Raw genomic sequence first — 6,308 nt, 5'->3', positions numbered from 1 at the left:
TCGGCACTGGTTTTTGGCAGCAATGAATCGGAGAAAACATTTGTGCGACAAAAAAAGAATGAACACTTTAAGCCGATGATCAAGACGCGACGACATGTACGAAGGTTCTGAAATAAATTCTTGTTTAAGTGAGTTATTTTGATAAAACATTTTTTGAAAAAGGCAGATACGGGAAATCTTTCTTCGAAGCTGCAAATTAACAAGGCGAAGGTTTGACTTCAATAAAGAAACGCTAGCTGTGCGAGAATAGTTTGATAGGATGAAACGTGCTGACCTGTTCTGAACTGACTCAATGGTGTCTGCTAATGTTTTTTGACCAGGGTCCCAGACTGATGACGCATACTCTAGCTTCGGTCTAATTAGTGTTTTGTAGAGTAGTAACTTCAAATGGGGTGGGGTTCTAGAAAAATTCCTGCAAACGTAGCCAAGAGATCTGTTTGCATTGTTAGTGATGTGTTCAATGTGCGCATGCCACGAAAGGTTACTGTGTAGCTGAATTCCAAGATATTTATAGGAAGTCACGTGCTCAAGCTTGATTTCATTGATAACATAGCCGAAAGGAGTGGGTGAGTTTGACCGACGCGAGAAAGACATAATTTTGCATTTAGACGGATTTAAGAACATTAGCCATTGTGAGCACCACCTTGAAATGTTATCTAGATCTGACTGAAGCATAAAGTTATCATGCTGATTAGTTATTTCACGGTATAGAACGCAATCGTCGGCAAAAAGTTTAATAGAACTGTTAATTACGGCAGGCAAGTCGTTTATATTAATTAGGAATAGTAGTGGTCCCAAGACAGAGCCTTGAGGAACACCTGACTTCACGGCGCAGTGCGGGGATGCAGAATCGTTTGCTGTTACAAATTGGCTACGGTTGTTTAGAAAACATTCTATCCATTTCAGAATATTAGGATCAATATTAAGAGTACTAAGTTTAAGAAGCAATAAGCGATGAGACACCTTGTCAAACGCTTTCGCAAAATCTAGAAAGATACATTAGTAAGGTAGTGCGTTGGGCGAGTTGGTGCATAGCTGAACAAATGAGTTGTGGCGCAAGGAAAGAAGGAAAAACCAAGGAGAGACAGGATAGGGCGCCAAACTTTCAACTAGTTTATTCCCAGCACATCACCCAAATATATACATTTCAAAAAATGCGCACAAAGAAAAGGCGCAGCTCGTTTCGCAAGCTACCTCACTGCGCTATCTAAATACAAACATTCACTTTTGTAGAGGGAAACGGAAGGCACGCTGACACAACCCTTCCTCCTTATGTGATACGCCTCGAGCAGTTCACGGGCTAACACTTCTCTGCTTCTTCCTATCACGCGCGTGTCATCAAACCGTGGTGCACAGCCATGCGAGGCACAATGGAGCGGCAGGTGTGAACCCACACCATTTTTAATTGATAAAACATGCTCCCTTAGGCGGTCATTAACACAGCGGCCTGTTTGGCCTATATTTGACTTGCCGCAGCTCAACGGAATTTCGTAAACGACGCCCACCATGCAACGCAGTACCGGCTTACTGGCGTGCTTCTTTCCGCATGAAAGCTTGGCCTTTTGAGATGAAATGCGGGCGCAAAGCTTGGAAAACCTGTTAGGGGCCGAGAAAACGACTGTAACGTCATGCCTGTTAGCAACTTTTTTCAAATTGTGGGCGATTTTGTGCATGTAAGGCAAGACCAGTGGTCTCTTCTTCTGCACGGCCTCAGGCTGTCTGCTACACCCTTTCACTTTCTGGAGCAAAGATTCAGCCACACTGGTTATGACCACAGAAGGAAACCCGGCTGCGACCAACCTCGAAACCTGTAGCTGAAAACTGTCGTCCATTGTGTGCTCGCAGGACTTCTTTAAGGCAGACCTAAGACACAGTGTCGCGATAGCTCTTTTCACAGTCTTTGAGTGAGCGGAATCATAAGGCAGAAGGTCCTTACGGGCGCGGGGGCTGTACCTCCAACACGTATGAGTAGTATTTAGTATCAGGTTAATGTCTAAAAACTGCAACCTATTGTCAAGTGGAAGCTCATGCGTAAACCTTAGGCCTTTTCCATGCTGTCTGAAAACAGATAATACGTGATTCACATCGTCACAAACAGTCAACGGATTAGATGTCTTTAGAAGTACAAGAAAGTCATCCACATATCTAAAAACCCTAGGACATAAGTCTGAGTCAAGTTTGCAAGCAAGTACTTGGTCAATACATGAGAGAAAAATGTTACATAGGACAGGAGCTACACACGACCCAATGCAAATACCCGCGCGCTGCACATATAGCACGTCGGTAAAAGAAACAAAGATGCTACTTAGGTAAAATTCAAGGAGCGTCAAAAAATTATCAATCGATAAACCACAAGAATTCATGAAGCCAGTGCTTCCATTATGCTCAATACAATGTCTGACGCAGGGAAGAAGTTCATTGTGAGGAACAGAGTAAAATAAGTCCTCAACATCGATGCTAAAAGCGTAACTAATCCCACTTTCGTTACTCAAGAATTCGGTCACCACACCTGAATGTTTTGTGGCAAACGGGTCATCATAGTTGAGCATATTTAGGTGCTTGAGCAAGAAGTGACTAACCTGTAGCTGCCAAGTGCCCTTCTCGGTCACGATAGACCGGAACGGCCTCTCAGGCTTATGTGTCTTTACTGTGAAGAACACTTCAAGGGTATTGCCTTTGCAATCGTTTATGCACTTTGCAAGTTTGCCTAAATTCAGTTCTCTGCATAGAGACACGGCACGGCTTTTTGCCTTGGCAGGCTTTGCTGTTGAAGGGACAAAATTCTTCTCAATGGCACCGGTGGCCTTTTCCAAGAAAAGGCACTGAGGTAACACAACAAAGCCTCCTTCCTTATCCGACTGCAGAAGGAGCAGCTTGTTGGTCTTGAAGAAGGACACAGTTCTTTCCATCTCATTCGTCTGCCGGGATTTGTATTTGTTCCTCAGGATTGAGTCCGCACCTTCCAGAAGGCAACGCTCACGGTCCTGTTCCTCAGCTCTCATAGAGACGTGGCGGTTTAGAGCCAGAAGTTCATGAGCAGGAACCACAGGGTTAAGGCAAAACTTTGGTCCTTTCTTGAGAACAGAGCCCACATCCTCCGGAATGGCAGCATTCCCAAGAACATGCACATTTTCGTACGTCCGACGCGGCTTTGGCGGGCATTTGGGAAGCCGAACCAGAATGCAACGCCACCAGTACTCAGTCAATTCCGCTGCACGTTGTTGGAAGCGCCTTAACTGAGAAGCAGCCGTCCTCCCTGTGAACTGCGAGTAGCAGAAAGCGTGTAGCAAATCCTGGAACAGACGAACCTGTCTCCAGAGTTCAGACTTCATGATCTTGCAGATACGTTTTACATGGCCAAACGAAGGCTGGACTAGGCCAAACAGCAGCAGGACTTCCTGGGGCACGAAGCCTTTCCTCAAGCAAAAACCGATGAACCTTGCACGGCAAATCGAAGAGGCAATGAAGCTAACAAAGGGTGGTGCTTGGTTGAAAGTAAGGGGAGACAGGAAAGGGCCCACTGTAGAAGAAATATGCTTTAGTAAGGTAGTGCGTTGGGCGAGTTGGTGCATAGCTGAACAAATGAGTTGTGGCGCAAGGAAAGAAGGAAAAACCAAGGGGAGACAGGATAGGGCGCCAAACTTTCAACTAGTTTATTCCAAGCACATCACCCAAATATATACATTTCCAAAAATGCGCACAAAGAGAAGTCGTTTACGAAATTCCGTTGAGCTGCGGCAAGTCATATATAGGCCAAACAGGCCGCTGTGTTAATGACCGCCTAAGGGAGCATGTTTTATCAATTAAAAATGGTGTGAGTTCACACCTGGCGCTCCATTGTGCCTCGCATGGCTGTGCACCACGGTTTGATGACACGCGCGTGATAGGAAGAAGCAGAGAAGTGTTAGCCCGTGAACTGCTCGAGGCGTATCACATAAGGAGGAAGGGTTGTGTCAGCGTGCCTTCCGTTTCCCTCTACAAAAGTGAATGTTTGTATTTAGATAGCGCAGTGAGGTAGCTTGCGACACGTGCTGCGCCTTGTCTTTGTGCGCATTTTTGGAAATGTACATATTTGGGTGACGTGCTGGGAATAAACTAGTTGAAAGTTTGGCGCCCTATCCTGTCTCCCCTTGGTTTTTCTTTCTTTCCTTGCGCCACAAATCATTTGTTCAGTTAGAAAGATACAATCAATGATCTGGCCTTTGTCTAAAGAGGAATAAATGTTGTGTATAAACGATATTAGTTGCGTTTCGCAGGAGTAGTTTTTGCGAAACCCATGCTGAGGTGAAGTGAAGAAAGAGTTGGACTCCAGAAATGAGACAAGATTGGAAAATATGACGTGTTCAAGGATTTTGCAAGGGACGCTGATAAGTGAAATGGGTCTGTAATTGAGAGGGGAATGCGGGTTACCTGATTTCAACAGAGGGACCACCTTCCCCACCTTCCAGTCTGCGGGCAAAGTTGAGCACTCAATAGATTGGGTGAAAAGGTACATCAAAAATATGGAGGAGTAGACAGCAGTATTCTTCAAAAATTTCGAATTAATTTCGTCGGCACCACAGGAAGACGATAGTTTTAAATCTTGAATTACCTTCAATATCCCCGCAAAATCGACAACAAGTGAATCCATGGTAAAGAAATCTTCTTTGCGCATGTGTGGCTCTGTATCAACACAGCAAACAGAAAATGATTTCGCGAAAGTATCATTTAGGACATTGCAACATTCTGCATTGCTCATGGTGTTACCATCGTTATCTGTAAGAGATATGGTATTTTTCTTTTTTATTTGAATAGTACTCCAAAATTTTGATGGATTTGTAGAAAAAAGTGAGGGAAGATGGGTATTAAAAAAACATCCTTCGCTTCTTTTAACGCGGTACGATAAGCATGCAGCGAATTAGAATAATCATTCCAACGAGTAGATGTTCGACTGAGTTTTGCAAGACGGAAAAGCCGTTTTTTCTTGTTTGACAGTCTTTTTAATGTCGTGGAAAACCAAGGAGAGCGTTTATTTCCGGAAAGTCTGCGCAGTGGCACGTATTTAGCGACAAGTGACGTGGCTTTGTTTTTAAACAAGTTCCAATTTTCTTCTACGGTACGGCTGAAAAATTCTGGTATACAGTCGTCGATGAATACGGCAAACTCATTATTAATTGCAGTGTAATCACCACTCGCATAATCTCTGATAAATTTTGCATTGTTCTTCTCACATCTAACGGGGCCTGTTACAAAAAAATGTAAAAAACAGTGATCGCTTAGTCCGGGGAAACAAGTTAAAGAATGTACTAAGTTTGGTTCAGTGACAAGGATCAAGTCTAGAGTGTTAGATGAAGTAGTGCCAGCTCTAGTAGGCCCAGAAACAAGTTGCGTAAGATTAAAATTGAGGCATAAGTTAAGGAAAGATTGACTTTCGGCGGATGTACCGACAACAAAAGGCGATAGCGAAGTCCACCTTATTTTAGGGAAATTAAAATCGCCTAAAAGGAATAACGGTGACTGTGGAAATTCTGAGACGAGAAAATTCAGGATGTCATGCAGTTCATCGCAAAAAGTAGATGGTGCACTTGGCGACCGATAACACGCACAAAGCAATAGGTTTTGATGGTTTATAACAATACGAACACAAACCACTTCTGAAGACGACAAAAGTGAAATCCTATAAGACACTATATTGTCGGCGACGGCAATTAATACACCACCACCTGATTTTAGGTCGCGGTCATGACGGTGAACAACGTAATTCTTGTCACAGTGGAACAGCTCTTCGCTAAGAATTTTATCGGTCAACCAAGTCTCCGTCAATACAACCACGGCACACGAATCAAAAATACATGCAAGAGCTTCACGTTTATTGACTGCACATTCGACAATAAAAAAGAGAAATCGTGACAAGGTTGGCTGCGTTGCTGGTGTCTAGTTTCAGTTAAGACGCGTCAGAATGGCGGTTAGTAACAGTTGAAGATAATTCAGCAGTGCAGGGAACATTGCCCAATTGCAGTTCACAGACACTGTCGTTATCAGGGGTATAAATATAACATTTTTTATTGATATACAGCTTGTTGTACTTCACAGTGAAAAAATGGCCGCTTTCTTTGCCAAATTCATACAGTTTAGTTCTGACAGCTCTAGTTGCCTTACAAAAATCTTCACTTACGGAAACACCAGTTGTCTTTAACTTATTTTTAGAAGAAATAATCGTTTACCTTAGCTTAGACGATAAAAATCTGACAATAATAGGCCTGGACTTGTTAGGGACAAAACGACCAAGTCTGTGTGCCCTGGAAATGCGGTCATCGCTCTTACTTAAG

The sequence above is a fragment of the Dermacentor silvarum genome, chromosome 8 (assembly GCF_013339745.2).
Source record: "Dermacentor silvarum isolate Dsil-2018 chromosome 8, BIME_Dsil_1.4, whole genome shotgun sequence".
NCBI classification, from domain to species: Eukaryota; Metazoa; Arthropoda; class Arachnida; order Ixodida; family Ixodidae; genus Dermacentor; species Dermacentor silvarum.
Note: the sequence above shows the minus strand (reverse complement) of the source record.